This window comes from Arachis hypogaea, chromosome 16, assembly GCF_003086295.3.
Source record: "Arachis hypogaea cultivar Tifrunner chromosome 16, arahy.Tifrunner.gnm2.J5K5, whole genome shotgun sequence".
NCBI classification, from domain to species: domain Eukaryota; kingdom Viridiplantae; phylum Streptophyta; class Magnoliopsida; order Fabales; family Fabaceae; genus Arachis; species Arachis hypogaea.
The window spans coordinates 144,096,273-144,106,416 of NC_092051.1; the positions used below are offsets into that span (position 1 = coordinate 144,096,273).

At 35.1% G+C, this 10,144-nt stretch overlaps 1 long non-coding RNA gene across 6 annotated transcripts; it reads right to left on the minus strand.

Moving 5' to 3' along the window:
• Window positions 1-3,956: 3,956 nt before the first annotated feature.
• On the minus strand, window positions 3,957-9,934 carry LOC112697461 (uncharacterized). 6 transcript variants are annotated; one of them, XR_011874628.1, is made up of 8 exons: window positions 9,321-9,916; window positions 8,957-9,235; window positions 8,772-8,822; window positions 8,273-8,397; window positions 6,012-6,103; window positions 5,314-5,537; window positions 5,100-5,228; window positions 3,957-4,540 (listed from the first exon to the last, which is right to left on the minus strand). It is a non-coding gene; the product is annotated as an uncharacterized lncRNA (long non-coding RNA). The 6 variants fall into 6 exon arrangements; XR_011874627.1 differs by having other exon boundaries at window positions 5,087-5,228; XR_011874630.1 differs by having other exon boundaries at window positions 6,012-6,116.
• Window positions 9,935-10,144: the final 210 nt, after the last annotated feature.

A 10,144-nucleotide genomic window follows, 5' to 3' on the forward strand; every position in this document is an offset into this window, starting at 1 on the left:
TGATTCCACATGCTTTTCATATGAAAATACAAGACTTTGTGTTCCTTTCCTAAACTGGGAATAAAATACTGAGAGGTAAGAAATTAGGTAAATTTAGCAGATAAACCAGCCATGGCGTTTGTTTTGCCCACCATGCTTTATTAGCATGAACAAACTGAAGGGTGACATTGAGGGAAAATGAGACTGATTTTTAGTATTAATGCTATTACTTAGAATAGATATTGCTCAGTAGTATACTAGAACTACTCTTGTTTCTCTCAATTCTTAACTCTATTTAGGGTCCGTTTGGGAAACACCAAAAAACTACTTTTTTCAACTTTTGACTTATAGAAAGTTACATTAATGTGTTTGGTACAATTTTTTAGATAAACTTTTAACTTTTTAAAAAGTTATTTAAGAGCTTTTGAAGAAGTTAAAAAATGTGACTTCTCCTATTTTCAAAAGCTATTTTATCACTCATATTTAATGCACAACTTTAAAATAAGGACTTCTATAATAACTTTCCAAACTCAAAATAACTTATTTAAAAGTTAATATTAATAAAAGTCCTTATATTTTAAGCTCCTTTTTCAAAAGAACTTATTTAAAAAGTTTAGCCAAACTGGCCCTTAATTCCTTATTCGATTTATGCTATGTTTGACCCAACAATATTACCTCTTGTAGATATTTTCTTTTTATCTTTTATTTTTCATTAAGTTTGTGTATCTGTGTAGTATTGTTGTTATTCATCTATTAATTGGTACCACTTTTCTATCAGGTATCAGGTATCAGGTATCAGGCAGTTGCTTACATTGAAGCCTCTGCATTCATCTATCAGGGTCGAAAGGTCCCAAGCTATATCTTATGGCTTAAAGTTGACCCAAAATAATAACTTTTAATTTATTTATATGAGTTACAAAAATGGAGGACAGCATAACAAGGCGCGGGCTCCAACTGTGAGGAACACCACAACGGCGACAGCAGAAGAGGGATTACACGTGTTTCTTTAAACCCTGAAGCAACGTAGAAGATGTATAAGCCTGATTAGACCACTGATGACCGAAAACAAAAAACTAAAACAACGGCCCAGCCCAGCTCCCTAAATTCAGTTGGAGATCTGTAACATTGGCTTCGTATTTCATTAGCTGGCTCCCCATTTCACTACCAAGGCAAACAAGATTATAGAGCTCTGTCAAACTTGTTCCTGCAACCATCATCTTGCCACATGTCAATACATTATTGCATCTGTATACATAAACGTGTAGGAGAGCTCTGCACAAAGCACAAATCAGCTATGTCTATGGTGGGCCATCTTATGTTAATCCATGATAAACTCTGCTAATTCCTTAACCCTTACTCTAAAATCGCTCTATCTGTCGCTCTCTATCCCCCGTTCTATTTTCTTCTTTAACCCACCTTCTATCATTCAAGCAACTTGGGAAAAATGACTGACCTGTTTCTAAAAACAAAATATTTGCAGCCATTACACGCGGTAGAGTTTTCTTGGTAATGCAAGCCTGAAGTAGTTTCTTGTTTTTCGTTTTTCCATTTCTAAGGGGAATACATCATTTTTTACTATTTGTCAAAGCTACGTCAGTTTTGCATTGCCAAAAAAACTCTACCGCGTGTAATGGCTGCAAATCAAATATTTTGTTTTTAGGAACAGGTCATTTTTCCTAAAAATACATTGCTTGAATGATAGAAGGTGAGTTAAAGAAGAAAATAGAATGTGGGATAGAGAGCGATTTTAGAGCGACAGATAGAGCGATTTTAGAGTAAGGATAAATGGATTAACATAAGATGACCCACCATAGACATATGCTTTGTGCGGACCTACAAGTTTATGTATACATATGCAAGAATGTATTGACATGTGGCAAGATGATGGTTGCAGGAACAAGTTTGACAGAGCTCTATAATCTTGTTTGCCTTGGTAATGGAAGGAGGAGCCGGCTAATGGAATACGAAACCAATGTTACAGATCCCCAACTGAATTTAGGGAGGTGGGCTGGGCCGTTGTTTTAATTTTTTGTTTTCGGTCATCAGTGGGTCTAATCGGGCTTATACATTTTCTACGTTACTTCAGGATTTAACGAAACACAGCACTGATGTAATCCCTCTTCTACTGTCGCCGTCGCCTTGTTATGCTGTGCTCCATTTTTGTTCCTCTGCTCGCGCCGTGCCGAAGCGTCTGGTGTGCTCAGGTTGGCGTTCTGAAACCTTTGATGTGTATTGTTACAAGGGAGAACCCGCAGCGGAATCGCAACCGTATGCAATTGAAGGGTTCGGCGAACAATGTGACGATGAATTCTGTGAATTTGGGTCACCTACAAACACAATGACATGAAAACAAGGAAGCCTCAAAGAATTGGCCGAGGAACAATTACAGCAATACATGAAAAATTGGGCCAGTCACAGCGAGCAGCAGCGCGGATGGGAGCGGGGTAGCACAAGAACTTATTGTGAATTCGGAGTTTGGAATTGACACCATGGTTGGAGATAACTTAAATAACTTATCATAGAATAAACTAATGATTTGGTATTTGTGTCTTGTGTTTACTTAATTGTTCAATTTGGCTGATAAATGTACATTATTTTCTATTGTGTTGTTAGACATTTGCTGTTTTGTCTGGAGTTCATAGTTTGGTTGTTTGCATCTTGAAAAGACTTGGAGGAAAGGATGATGGTATGAGGGGGAACTTTTTCAGCTGTAAATGCCACTCTTGCTTTGCTAATCTTCTGCTTCTGACTACTTTAAACTTCATATCTGCAATTATTAATGCTGGAGTAGCTGGATGTTGTACTGGCCTTGCACTAGGCTTTTCAGGTATCATTTTTTTCTCCCTTTATTTGGATTTACTGTTAGTTGAGTCCCACATTATTCGACTAATTGGAATTGTATTATTTAATGGATTTTGGTAACAATTGCTCTAAGAATGCTATTTTTCACTGGAAAGATGAGCTTTAGATGTTCCAATTTAAAAAAATTCAGAAGTTTCGCTCCTTGATTCCTTAATGAAAGAGAGCTCTCTCTTTTTAGGACTCATATTCTACTTTTCTCCAGGTGCGCCTCTCCTTTATTATGGAAGGGCTAAACAAGCAGCAACCAGCACTTGCGATTCCAATCTCCCGGAAAACAAGTTTGCAACACAATACACGCCCGCCCCTCGTACTCCCCCTTCAGTTCCCTCTTCCAGATGAAATGAAAGGTGCTTTTTCCCTTTTTCTGCGAGTCACTGAAGAAGCGCAACAAGGGAGCTCATGGTACTTGGCAATAAGAAATCACGGTATCATACTTTTCTAGCATCGTGTAGATTAGATATGCCCCTACCTTCGTTTTTGTATTAGATTTCTTGTAGCCTTGTAGCTTTATTGGCATTTCTTTTTCCAGAAAGGCATTGTTCCGAGGACTTTACATGTTACTTAACCGAGTTCTAAATATTGCACTTTATCTTGTACCTTGTTGGTAGAGTATGTTGTTGGAGAGCATAATATATGATTGATTCAGCTGTGATTCATGCATGTGGCATATCGAACCAAATGAGTGTAACAACTCAATTAAATTTATACATTTAGTTAAACTCTTGCTTCTAACTATAAACTCATCTTTGCCAAGTGATTATATCTAATAAAGTCTTTTAGTGTTGCAGGTGGCTACCCTATCCTAAGCATCGAATTCATATATTACAAGAAGCCAAATGGTAAAAGAATGTAATAAAAATGCACCACCCCGAAATTGTTGTCTCATATAGGGGATCACGACAAATTATATATATTTGATAGGGCAAATAAAAAAAATGTTGAATTTGGATAAAAAATTAAAAATAAACGCCACTTCTTCGATGTTAAACTAAATATGCTTAGTTGGCTAATCATAGGTAGTTTTCACTCGATCTTCCAGAAAATTGCCGATCAATACAGGAATTTACATACGCTGTAGATTTGTAGGAGCCTACAGTTTCGGGATTAATCAAGTATTTCCTTCTACAACCTCTATTTTATTTATTATTGTCTTCAAAAAAAAAAATTAAAAAAGAAAAGATAGACGATGAATACAACAATAATACAATGCAAGGCATACACTCTTTCCTATCACATACACTCTTTTCTAATTTCATTGTCGTTCTAACAATCTTGCCAAATCCATAAAAGGGTACCTTCATGTTTTTCATACTCCCATTTTTGTCTTACTCATCAGTTTGCGCCATTGTCATAACACTCTATAACTACCTACTATCACTGCGATGTTTGGAAGATCAAAGACACTGAAAAGTTAGTAGAAGGGGTCTTCCGTTTCCGTGGTTAATTCAGCCATTAGAAAAAGCTCTTGCAATCTTGATTAATACGACTAGCATTAATCTTGTTAGCACGAAAATAATCTCTTCGCTTTCTGCTACTAAAAGCTATATTGATCCCTATAACCATGAAACATTTTTTCCTTGAAGTTGATTCAACTATTTGTGTTTTTTCTGGTACATGAGAACCATTCATAAAATGATTCAGAACTCTACAAAGGTAACCAAATATTCACTCCAAAGGCGATATTATCTTACTTTGTTTCCTGCAATTCGTAAGCAGTAGATTTAGCATCAAATTACTTTTGATAGGTATGTAAGTAAATTCACAGCAAACAAGAACGGGATTAAGTATAGAAAAGTGTCACTATCACAGATTTTTGCCTCTAAATAACAAAACATGCAGCAAGAATTCATAAAGCCTGAGACTTAAGTATAGAAATCTAAAGTTACATAAGGCAGAGAAAAAAAATCGCCTTGAACAAATCTTGACTTGCATTGCGGACTTAATATTTAAAACAAAGTAGAGCCATTACATGACATTAGGCTGTCGACAAAGCAACAGGTCAATCCTTGTGGCACAATCTTATATCAAAATTAAGCACTCTGAAATGAATAGCTTCAAGCCCAAAGGGTTTTAACATGATGGAATATTATAACAAACCAAATCAAGTTCACTCCCTACTACTATATACAAATCTAGAAAGGTCCATCAATAACATTTTAACTATTGAATTATACGTGATGTAAGCAGCACAAGTAGGTAATGACAGAATTAGAGACTAGGGAAAGGTTAAGACTGACAGACTTACTAGATTTACTTACAATCCTCAGAGTTTAATTTGTGGAAGCAACTAAATATGGAAGGAAGAGTTGAGCGTTAGACACTTGTTAATCACATCAGCATGACATTTACTATAAAATCGAACAGAGCAAAAACAATGAAATTCATACCTGCAGGAAAGTGTTCGACTCAGAATAAGAAAGAAATCGTGGGTCTCAGTCAAAAGCTTGATTCAAGATATCAGCAAAACATTACCGTCTGTTTCAAAAACTTCAACCCCTTAGCGCCCCGGGACGGCAAATGAGCCCCCTTCCATTCCGTGGCACGCGGCGAAGGTAATTGAAAACATATCAAAACAATTGATCCCCTCTCCCTCGCCAAGCTTGAAGAAAGGAGCAACCGAGACAACCAAGAACCCGGTACAGGACCAAACCAGAACATCCGCAATAAGAGAAAGAAAAAGATTCTGCAATAACTTCCTGAAAGGAGCAAAAGAAAAAAGTTAGAACCTTGTTCTCTATAGATATTATTAATCCAGAAAATTGGCATCAATAGCACATCTTTGATTTTTATGTTTGACAATAAGTAGTAATTTCACTAATTTGTATAGCAACTTTCATGGATCAACAACTTTGTCACTTCAAGCACCTTAGTTAGATGTTAATCTCGTTACAAATTGCTAAGGAAGAGGGTGGCTTTGGTGAACATGGAGCATTAAGGACAGATGTAGAACACAAAGTGATTGAAATTTGTAAACTTTATTTAGAGTTCGGTAAAAATGGATTAACAGCCACTTTTATATAAAGAATATCAAGATTGTAACATAAAGATAATGACTGCAACAAATTTAAAAGGAAGGAAAAATCACAATTTGCACAATTTGTTATACTCAAGAATTACAGACAAAAACCATAAGCATCCAGATTCCAGAGCACTTAGATAAATAAGAGTACCTATTCTTGCCCTTTTCTCTTTTCTCCGTGAGTAGTTCTCCCTTTAATCATGCCTCTATTCACACTCGCAGTACTATTCACTTTCACCACAGCTTCAATTTCATGCTCAATATATATTAAAAGAAAAATATTAAAACTTTTTTATTTGACCAACCGAGAGAACCAACACAATCACAAATTTAAAAAAAAAAATGAAAGCAATGGATGCAGTAAGTAAACTACAACGAATTCAAACTAACTAATTCTCTTGCAAAATATTTTGAAACAATTAAATACCTTTAGATCATGAGAATTAGCACCTATTTCATGGTATTTAGAAATTAGAATGTAATAGAGAAAATGGGTCCTACTGAAGAAGAATTTAAACCAACAATTAAAAAGGTAGAAGAATTCAAGCCTATTGAGACTTCACACCTGAAAAGGATTTTCTTTTTCAAAACAAAAAGAAAAAACTACTCTTCAGAGAGTAAAGGGTAAATTACTCTCATTGTGCACATTAAATATAATAGTATTGAACATTGGATATCTTGAACATATGTGGCCAACAACAACTACATTGCACCTATGCATTTTCTTGGATCTTTTCCTCAAAAAACAATGAGCAAATATTTGTGTTTTATGATAAGCATAGTTAAGAATTATATTAGATATGTAAAATTGTGCGGGCTTATGTATTTATTTCTCTTTCTTTTTCTTGTGCACACATAATTTGCGTGTTTAACTTGTACTAATAACTACATAAATAAGACAACAAAATTAAAAAGCACTATTCTTATATAGTTATAAAAAAATGACTCGCCACATGCTATATGTAAAGAGCAAATAACTTTTAAATTGCATGAGTTTAGTCAATAACAATGTAGAAATAAAATCAGAATAATGTAGTTTTAAGAAAAGCACCAATAAAAAAGATAGTTTGATCAGATGTGGAGTATTTTACTATTTAATAAATAACTACCAAATTATATAATACTGAAAACAAATGAATACTCATTAGTGGAATAGTCTTGCAAGTATGCAAACTATGATACACTTACATGTAAAGCCTTACAATAATTAGAAGTGCCTAAATCTAACAACTAGAATGGATAGGTTGAAACTTGAGAAGACAAACTTAACATGATATAAACCAAATTGAAACTAGTTTTTATAAATATCCTTATCATGTTACTTTACAACACCAAATTAATTATTAATAGCTAACAACTAAAAACACTTACCAGTCCAGTGTCCAATAGATTTTAAATTACATCAAAACCTAAAAAGAATCCTCTTAGAGAGGAAATGAAGTTTCTGAATAGAAATATCACTATTAAAATTCCAGCATCCTCAACGAATGAAGAACAATTAAAATTTAGATATAAGGTAACATCAAATTATGGCATATGAAACAGATCTTAATTAAAGAAAATACGCTTAATGAAAATTGGAAAGCCGAGTTTAACATGAGAATAAATAGAGAATTAGAGATATACAGGATCTAAGGTGAAGAATTGAACATCAGGGGAGCTATCAAAGAGAATTTTAAAATTCGTCTAAAAAGGTTGGGAATTGGTTGTATGTGGTATCTGCTTAGCTAAACTATGATACTTTAAGCTGTGGAGTGAAAGATTGATAATGAATCTTCGATAGAAATAGAATATAACATGTTTCATCTATAAAATTTATTTTCAGTGAAGTCTTTCTTCTTGATAAATTCATTTATAACTGGCTGAGACTATATAACTGAATTTTGTAGTGTGTAAAAACTTTTCGTGCACATCACTCTCCCTTATTAACTTTTCTCTTGATTGGATAAAACGAAAATGAAGGTTGGGGAAGCAATAAAACAGCACAAATGACCATTTCTAATTATATATATATATATATATATATATATATATATATATATATAGAGAGAGAGAGAGAGAGAGAGAGAGACTTTCAAGTTTCAAGGTTTAAGAATTTAATCATTAATGCATGGTTATATTCCTCTTGACTTGTAATGATCAACAGCAGCAGGACTTGGTGATCACTATGAAGCTAAAATTATGTTGTGCTTTAGTCATTGGTTAATTATTTCTAAAGCTGTGGATGCTAAATTGTGTTACAGTTGAAGAAAATGCTGCAAGGACCTCCATAAGGACATAGAGCAAATGCTGACACCCTAACAACTTCCTATGTTGAAACCACTAATAACATTCGAGATCTATCCTTATATGAGAGCCATGCAACAAACACTATAAAGGAATCCAACAGCAATACAACAAATAGGGCATTACCTAACGATGCCAAAGCCCAAAGTAAAAAGGCAGAGCGGGTGGTGCAGGATGAACCAGGCATATAGTTGCTACTTACTGTCAGTAGGTAAACTTAACTCTTTTCAATTTATTCTGATCAGATTCACCTTGAATGAAAACAACAGTAGATATAGTTTAGTTTATATCGTGTCAAACACTGCTAGTTGATTAAATCATAATGTATTTATGCTAAATTTTTCTCAAGTCTAATTTTCATTAATTTTCAAAAAGTTTTTTCGACAGTAAAAAATTGTTTATGCAGAGAGAAGAAGAATATAATATATTAGCTATAATGCAATATTAATTCAAACCAAGATGCACGCAATATTAAGCACAGAAAGAAGAACAGAATCATGTAGCAGAGGAAAGACCCAAAAATTGAGAATTGAAACTCACTACCTTGAAGAGTCATGGATATAGAAGATATAGTTTAAAGAATTGAATAAAAAATTAATAAAAACACAATAGAGTGGATACAAACCTCCACAGTAGCTGCAGAAAGATCTTCTTTTGCCTTAGTTCCTAAATTATTCTGAAATTACAGAAGTCAGGACATCAAAAACCAAAAGAAAAGCAAACAATTCATGTTGCATTACTTAGAAATCTAACTTGCTCTTATTGGATGCAAAATTGAAGATAAGAAGAAAACAGGTTAAGAGTTAAGACCTTTTGGCGAAGGGCAATTAGAATCCTGGCAAAAATATTAAGGTTCTGGATTTTCTGCATCAACGGAGAAAGACACATCTGCACAACAACAACAACAACAACAACAACAACAACAACAACAACAACAACAGTACAGACTACAGACATTTACATCAGAGCAAATAGTAAGGAACACACACAACTCATCATCGCAACCATTACGAATCTGTCATTGGAAAAAGAAAAAAGAAATACCCCTAGGTGGGAGCGCGTCTCTTGAGAGTGATCTAGTGCTGCTACCTGCGATGAAGACACAATTTAAATAAACAAAAATAATATTAAAAGAAAACAGAGTAGTATGAGCAGGGATATCAAAATCTTATACTTTCATTTTCTCATAAAGCTTGTTGGGCAGTCTGTTGTAAAATGCCCAAAAATGCCTATAGTTGTAGCAGCTTCCACCGGCACAAACGCCGCCAAACCTGCCTCTGCATCCGCTCCTGGTTGCAATCCTTGACCCATTCCAGCACAGCTGTAGCATGCACGACCGTCATCACATCCTCCACCTTATCCACGACCACGACGAACTCCATCGCAACCACTGGGATCCATGCTGCCTTAGACTCCTCCACCACCATAGCCGCAGTCGCCACCGCATCCACCTTCGTAACCCCTACCACCAAAGCTGCTGTTCCTTCCACCGCGACGACTCCCCTGAAGGTTGGAACCATCAGGTACAATGACATCAACTGCCTTGAAACTCTATAATCTCCACTTTCAAGTTAGATCACGAGTAAAAAGAACTGAAGAAGAAAAAGAGATTGAAAAATGGTAGATGATGATGATGATAATGATAACGATAATTTTATGGTGCTGAGTGTCTAAAATTTCAGCAGCTACTGAAATGCGTTGTCATGATATGATGGAGAGAAGGACGCGTGTGGTGTTGGGTGTAACACGCGCAGATAAAAACTTATTCATGTGCAGCAGTGCAGCAGTGACAGGATGATGTTGACACTAGATGGATTATTGTATTAGGCTTAAGCAATGGTTAATGATGATTAGATGTTTGGGTTGGACTTTTTTGTAAATGTAGCCGTTTGTGGCGTTACTGATGGGCTTCGGTTTATTGTTAAGGAAAAAAAAGATAGGACAACTTTTGGATGAGGTTGGACCGAAAAGTTTGGTTCGTGTAATGGTTTAGGCCGA